The sequence below is a fragment of the Morone saxatilis genome, unplaced genomic scaffold (assembly GCF_004916995.1).
Source record: "Morone saxatilis isolate NCDOM2014 unplaced genomic scaffold, NCSU_SB_2.0 Contig0, whole genome shotgun sequence".
Lineage (NCBI taxonomy): Eukaryota > Metazoa > Chordata > Actinopteri > Moronidae > Morone > Morone saxatilis.
The window spans coordinates 8,475,182-8,480,937 of NW_023339650.1; the positions used below are offsets into that span (position 1 = coordinate 8,475,182).

Here is a 5,756-nt window from a genome sequence, read left to right on the forward strand (position 1 = left end):
CAGACCGATGCACTTTCTAAGGACACTAAATATAAGCGCCAGTGAATGGAGCTTTGAATAGAGAGGGGGATTTTTGTGTGACCCTGTATTGGATTTTGCAGTTTGGCTCTATTGAACTCACACGGGGCCTCAGCGGTCCCGAAAGGGCAGTGATGACTTTCCAACATGTGGTGGATTACTGTGATGCATCGTGGCTTTGATTTTTAAACTTGGATGTTTATTTGTAGGCATATTTGCAACAGATCAGATACAGTCTCTTCTCCCCAAGAAAAAAAAACGGGTATATTATTAGAGAATAAGATATAAGAAGCCAAAACTGTTCATCCATGTGAAGCGTAAATTACTCACATGTGTGTGACAGCGTTTTGTGCTTTTGTACGTAAATGATGTTACCTATAACATGTATTCTACACTATGTGCAGGCCGGTTTGATGCGCGGCACAAGACGGTTGTGTGGTTTAGATTCTCCCTCTCAGGTGTTTCTTTATTTCAGTTTTTTTATGCACATTACATGACCAAAAAAAAGTCTTATTCACAAAACCCTTTCATTTATTTTCATATATTGTTCCAAACCTCATAAATTCACACACGTATTTTTTATATCCCAACATTTCCCGGAATCCGCAAAGACTGTTCATCCTGTGCATCTTAGAAAAAGAAATTCACCTGTAGTGCCACAATCAATCAAAACAAGCTGATGAAATACACAAATGAGCATCATGGGCAGAACAAAATTGCCATCTTATATTTGTTCGGTCAGAAATAAATGAAAAGCTGTGCTGGAGCATTGTGTGCCTCAGTACAGAAATATTCATCTGCAAAAACTTGTTTTTTTATAGACAAAGAGGACTTCTAAGTACTTGTGAGTAATTCTAAGTCCTGCCTGTTTGGTGCAGGAAGCGGTTGTCCATTGTTCTACATGTGATTTGGCCCTTAGAGAGAAACCATACAAAAGGATTTTTCTGCGCGCATAGACCTTTGCGGCCGCCAGGGCTCCGTGTGCGCGTCATTTGCAATGTGGAGACTGTTGATCAACTCACTAATTACACTTCTCTCCTCTCTCTCCCTCCCTCTCCGTCTCTCTTTTGCTCCCTCCCTCTCTCTCTCTCTCTCTCTGTCTCTCTACCCATTCCCAGAGTGCATATCGGGAAATAGACACACAAAGACATGCGCACTCAACTTAATCAGCCATTTTTTTAAACAGGGCTAAAACGATAATAATTAGCAGAATAAAGACATATCGGATTTTCATTTCCTTTCCTCCGTTTCCCGACCCCCGTCCACAAGAGAAACTGCGAGGCAGCCCGTCGACACGTCGTTTCACCGCCACCGGAACCAAAATAAGGGATAGCTCTCTAAACGCTTGACATTTGTGGTTTTACCCCCTTTTCCCAATATAAAGTTGGAGGATTATTGTAATTTTCCCTGTTTTTCCACGTTTTGATTGTCCAATTACGCGAGCCGCTGGATGTGACTGTTTTCTAAACCCAAGAACAAGAGAGAAGCGGAGGTGACGGCTTTGGAGGGGGAAGAAAGTAAGTTTTTTCCTTTCCACCTCTCCCTTTAACTTTTATTGAGTAGTTTGGGGTGTGTGTTAAATTTAGGGGTCGGGTATCGATTATCTATCTCGCTGGTGGATCTTTGACATCGGGGCTGTTTGGATAACAGGTGCTGGGTGTTTTTAGTCCAGAATAAAGGCGGATATCGTGATGTTAGTGCAACTCCGGCGCTTTGGCTACAATAAAACGAGCGACTGACAGGGTCGGAGGCGTTCTTACGCATGTGTCCGTGGTATTACAGTGGGATATCACGTCCAGACCTGCCTTTTGCAGAGTTTATACGATTGTTACTGAGATTGTGTGGTGGACACATGCACTGAATACTCCACGTTACATATAAACGAGGCGAGCCGAGCGTTTCTCCCCCCTTTTGTGGCTTTGCAGTGCGGATATGGTGTTGCCTTTCCAGGAGTCCGATCCCTCGGACATGTCCGCTTTGAGCTTGTTTCTAGTCGAGGGGTCCGGCTTGATGTTTTCTCCCACTTCCCGACTCCTTCTTTCAGTCACCAACCATCAGATATTTCATTTGAAGAGGTAATTTGGATGCGCTCAAAGCCAGTTTTTAACACATCGGGTTTCATGCACCTTCCAGGCATTCACGGCCGAAGTGACACGATCAGTCTCCCGACACGATCCCCTTTTGTGTGCATTAAGTGTGTATCTTTGAAACAGTCGAAGTAATACCTGGTTATTACAATGATCAGTACAAAAGCAACATGCATTTGCCGACCATAGTCCATACATGTTTACCTGCTGCGCTTTAAAAGTAGTCTCACTTTACCGAGGCGTGGGTGGCTGCGTCGCCCAGGAGGGAGACCGATCGTTGGGCTACTGATAGCTCGGCGAGTCCCTTTAGAGCCAGCCAACTCCTGGGTTTGTCCCTGTTTTTCAGTAGCGCCGGCTTTTGAAAAGACCGGAATGTATCCAAAAACTCGTGCTCTATTGTTACATATTGGTCGATTAACACATTTTTAAATTCCGCCTTCCATCCACAGTCTTTAAGTTCCATTTCCACCATCGGTCCCCATCCGCGTCGGTGGGTTTATAATTTCCTTATATAAATGCCCACTCTCTTAATTCCCAGAGATGCGGGTTGCAAACTCTTCTTTAAGTTGTCGATTAGTGTTGTTGTGTATTAATTTGGAGGAGACAGAGCGCAGAGGCAGGGGTTCTCAGGTATTTTTGCGCCCTGATGGCTGTTTTTTTTTTTTTTTTTCTTTTGAGGTAGATAGACTTGGCTCGGATTGGGACGCGACAGTGACAGGGGGGACATCGATCGCACGGGAGGAAAAAAAAACAAAACATCAGGGCCAAGGGGCCAGTCAGTCTCCAACCCGGGTATGTAGCGGTGTAGTGAGTGTGTGTGAGTGTGTATGCGTGGAGAGACTGTATACGCTCCAGCGGTGTATATGGTAGGCGACCTTTTTACAGGACTGTCTCTATTTATACGCGGCTTTTCTGGCTTTTTCATATGGATCTCAGAGCGTATTTATACCGGAAAATAGAGGTTTTTAAAGCATTTTTCCAAATGTGTTCTATTTCTAAATCTTGTTTGGATTATTAAATGCGTACAGGTTTTTAGATACAGTGTGTAAGCCTACTTTTTAATCAAAATACGGGATTTTCTGTTTAAACTCAAACAGCAAATAAAGACCGTTATCACTGCTTTAATAATAAGAATTAATCAATTTGATTATTATTATTACTGCTATTATTACTATAATTTTTATTATTATTACTACACGTGAAGACATAGGCTGATATTTAAAATTTAAAACTAAATTCAATAACAAATATTCCTGTTTTTGCATCAACTAAAAATTAACTTAAATCACATCAATTTTCTAGATTGATAAACTCTGAACAGTGATGGTTTTTTGTCAGGATGTATCGTCTCTCTAGTCAGACGATTTAATTGCATCTGCATAAAATCCAACATTTCATCACACAAATATGGCTTAGGCCTAATAATAAAAAAAATCCAAAAAGTGAAATTATGAGGGGAGATGATCCTGTCTAATTGCAGTGAATTTCATCAGTTAATGATGGGATTGTCTCACTCTATAATAACAGAATCTCTGTGCTATTTTTCTTGTCTTGCAAATGAGAACATTTTTGAGGTTTCTGTTTGCAGAAGCCAAGGCCCCTTGTTTTTGTTTTTCTGTGTGCGGGGTGTCTTAGTGCTATCAAAGGCTGGGTGTGTATATCTCTGCATGTTAGTTAAGCAGCTTGTAACGCTCATTTTACCCTTAGCAGTAGAGGGTAGGGATAAAAAAAACATATAGTGTGAGAGATGGGCAGACAGCCCTGCGAGGACAATAGCTGTTGGCTTGAAAATGCTTCTTGATTATTAAAAGCTAATGCATTTTCAGCATTGCAGCCTTCATTAAGGGTGCGGATGGAGGGGGAGAGGGGGGGCGAGAGGGATGAGAGGGTACTGGGAGGAGGAGAGGATGGGAGAGGGAGCGAGAGACAGGGGCTGAGTCTGTCCTATAACTCCTGGGCCCAAGACACATGCAGCTAGAAGATTGGCTCGGGCCTCTCCTAGGGGTCGACAATGTGTCATTTCCACCCGGCTAGATTGCCCTCTGCCTATCTGATATTAATGTGCAAATCAATATTTCAGGGATTAAATTTCCCTTCTTCATTTTTTATGGTTTCTACCTCAATAAGTCTCCCGTCTAATAGAGGAGGCTGGATGATTTAGAAGCCTTTGCTGCAGAAAGAGAGAGGGAGAGAAAAAGAAATAGAGAGGAGCTTTGCAACAAGGCTATCGCTGCATTTTAATGTTCTTCTTCGTGGATCCCCCAAAGGCCCTTAGTAAGGAGGGCTATATCGCTGCTTTACAGTGTAAAGACAGCCAATTTGGCTAAAAAGGCAGAAAGGGAAAATATGAGTCCGGTTGAATACTTAAGACGCTGTGGTAATCCGAGTAGCAGGTATTAGTGAAGGGGAGCCCCCCCCCCCCTCCTCTCAAAGACACACACACGCACAGAGCTATATCCAAACCTGCATTACCAGCCGTCATGCTTGAGCGAACAGTATAGCTTACTACACGCCGGACTGCTATAACAATATTTTTTTTTTCCTCTTCTCTTTCTCCTCCACTTTTCGCCTTTTTTGCATAGAAGCACATCGACATCCATTGGAGAGATTTACTCTCCTGCGTAATAACATCTGGCGTATGTGTGTGTGATAGAAAATGAATCACTCTGACACAATGACCTGTGTATGATTATTGGGGAAGGGAGGAGCGTATTACCATAGTCATAATGCTGCATCTCATTGAGAGTCAACTAAATGAGCTTGGACCCTTTGACTCCCCATAGACATTCATTAAGGGACAGTGCACACAGAGGCGTCTGTCTGCCGATAGGTGTGTGTCTGTGCATGTGTGTTTATTTAATCCTCCTTCCTGTACCATCTGGTGCGTGTGTACGTGCGTGTCCAGCAGCAGCACAGTGAGAATTTCCCCCTCCACTCAGACACCAATCCCCCCCCTTCCCCATTCAGCCTTTGCAGCAGAGCAGAGTAGACTGTTTTAACATACCCTTGATAGGGAGAGTGTCAGCGAGTGAAAACACGAAAAGAGAGGAGAAAGAGACAGAGGAAGAGGCACAAAAGAGCTCTAATTGTAGCACGACCGCTTGGCTTCCTCCCTGATTCACGGCCATTACGATGTGAAAAGCACAACCGCCTGTCCTCCATTATTAAAACGGCAGGCCTACACACACTCTCACATCCATACACGCATACTCACTGGGGGGAATCATGTAGATTTTTTGTCTCTTATCTATGGCTCAAATAACTGTGATCATTCTGGTCACCAGCTTTGAGGAGATTCAACACTGAACGTAGCCAGCTTTCTCCTGACGTGAAAGATGGTTGGTTGGATTTACAAAGTAAAAAATAAATCTTCATTTTAAGATTTTAGAGAAGAGAAGTTGTAGTTACAATCTCAGCCAAAGACATATACACACAAGCAGTGTTTTTAACCAATCGTATTTGACTCTGATGGGCCAAGTTGCCTTTTTCACAGTCTCTCTTTCACACTTTTTCATAGTGTTTTATGCAACATGTATTATGCAACTGTTCAAAGCATGTAGTTTTTGATGTTAAAAGCTATCCAACAGCTGAATATTTTAGATAGATCAAGGTGTGATATTCTCTGGGTTATGTAGTGTGTGTGTGTGTGTG

The 5,756-nt window shown here is 42.8% G+C and overlaps 1 protein-coding gene across 2 annotated transcripts in view; it reads left to right on the top strand.

Moving 5' to 3' along the window:
* The first annotated feature begins 1,152 nt into the window (after positions 1–1,152).
* Positions 1,153–5,756, top strand: part of zfhx4 (zinc finger homeobox 4) — an 87,060-nt gene continuing 82,456 nt past the window's right edge. Inside the window, exons 1-2 of one of the 2 annotated variants that reach the window (XM_035665235.1) lie at positions 1,153–1,535; positions 2,788–2,897. The gene's annotated coding sequence lies outside the window, so the exon portion shown is untranslated. The remainder of the gene's footprint in view (positions 1,536–2,787; positions 2,898–5,756) is intronic. The other variant, XM_035665317.1, reaches the window with a different exon arrangement.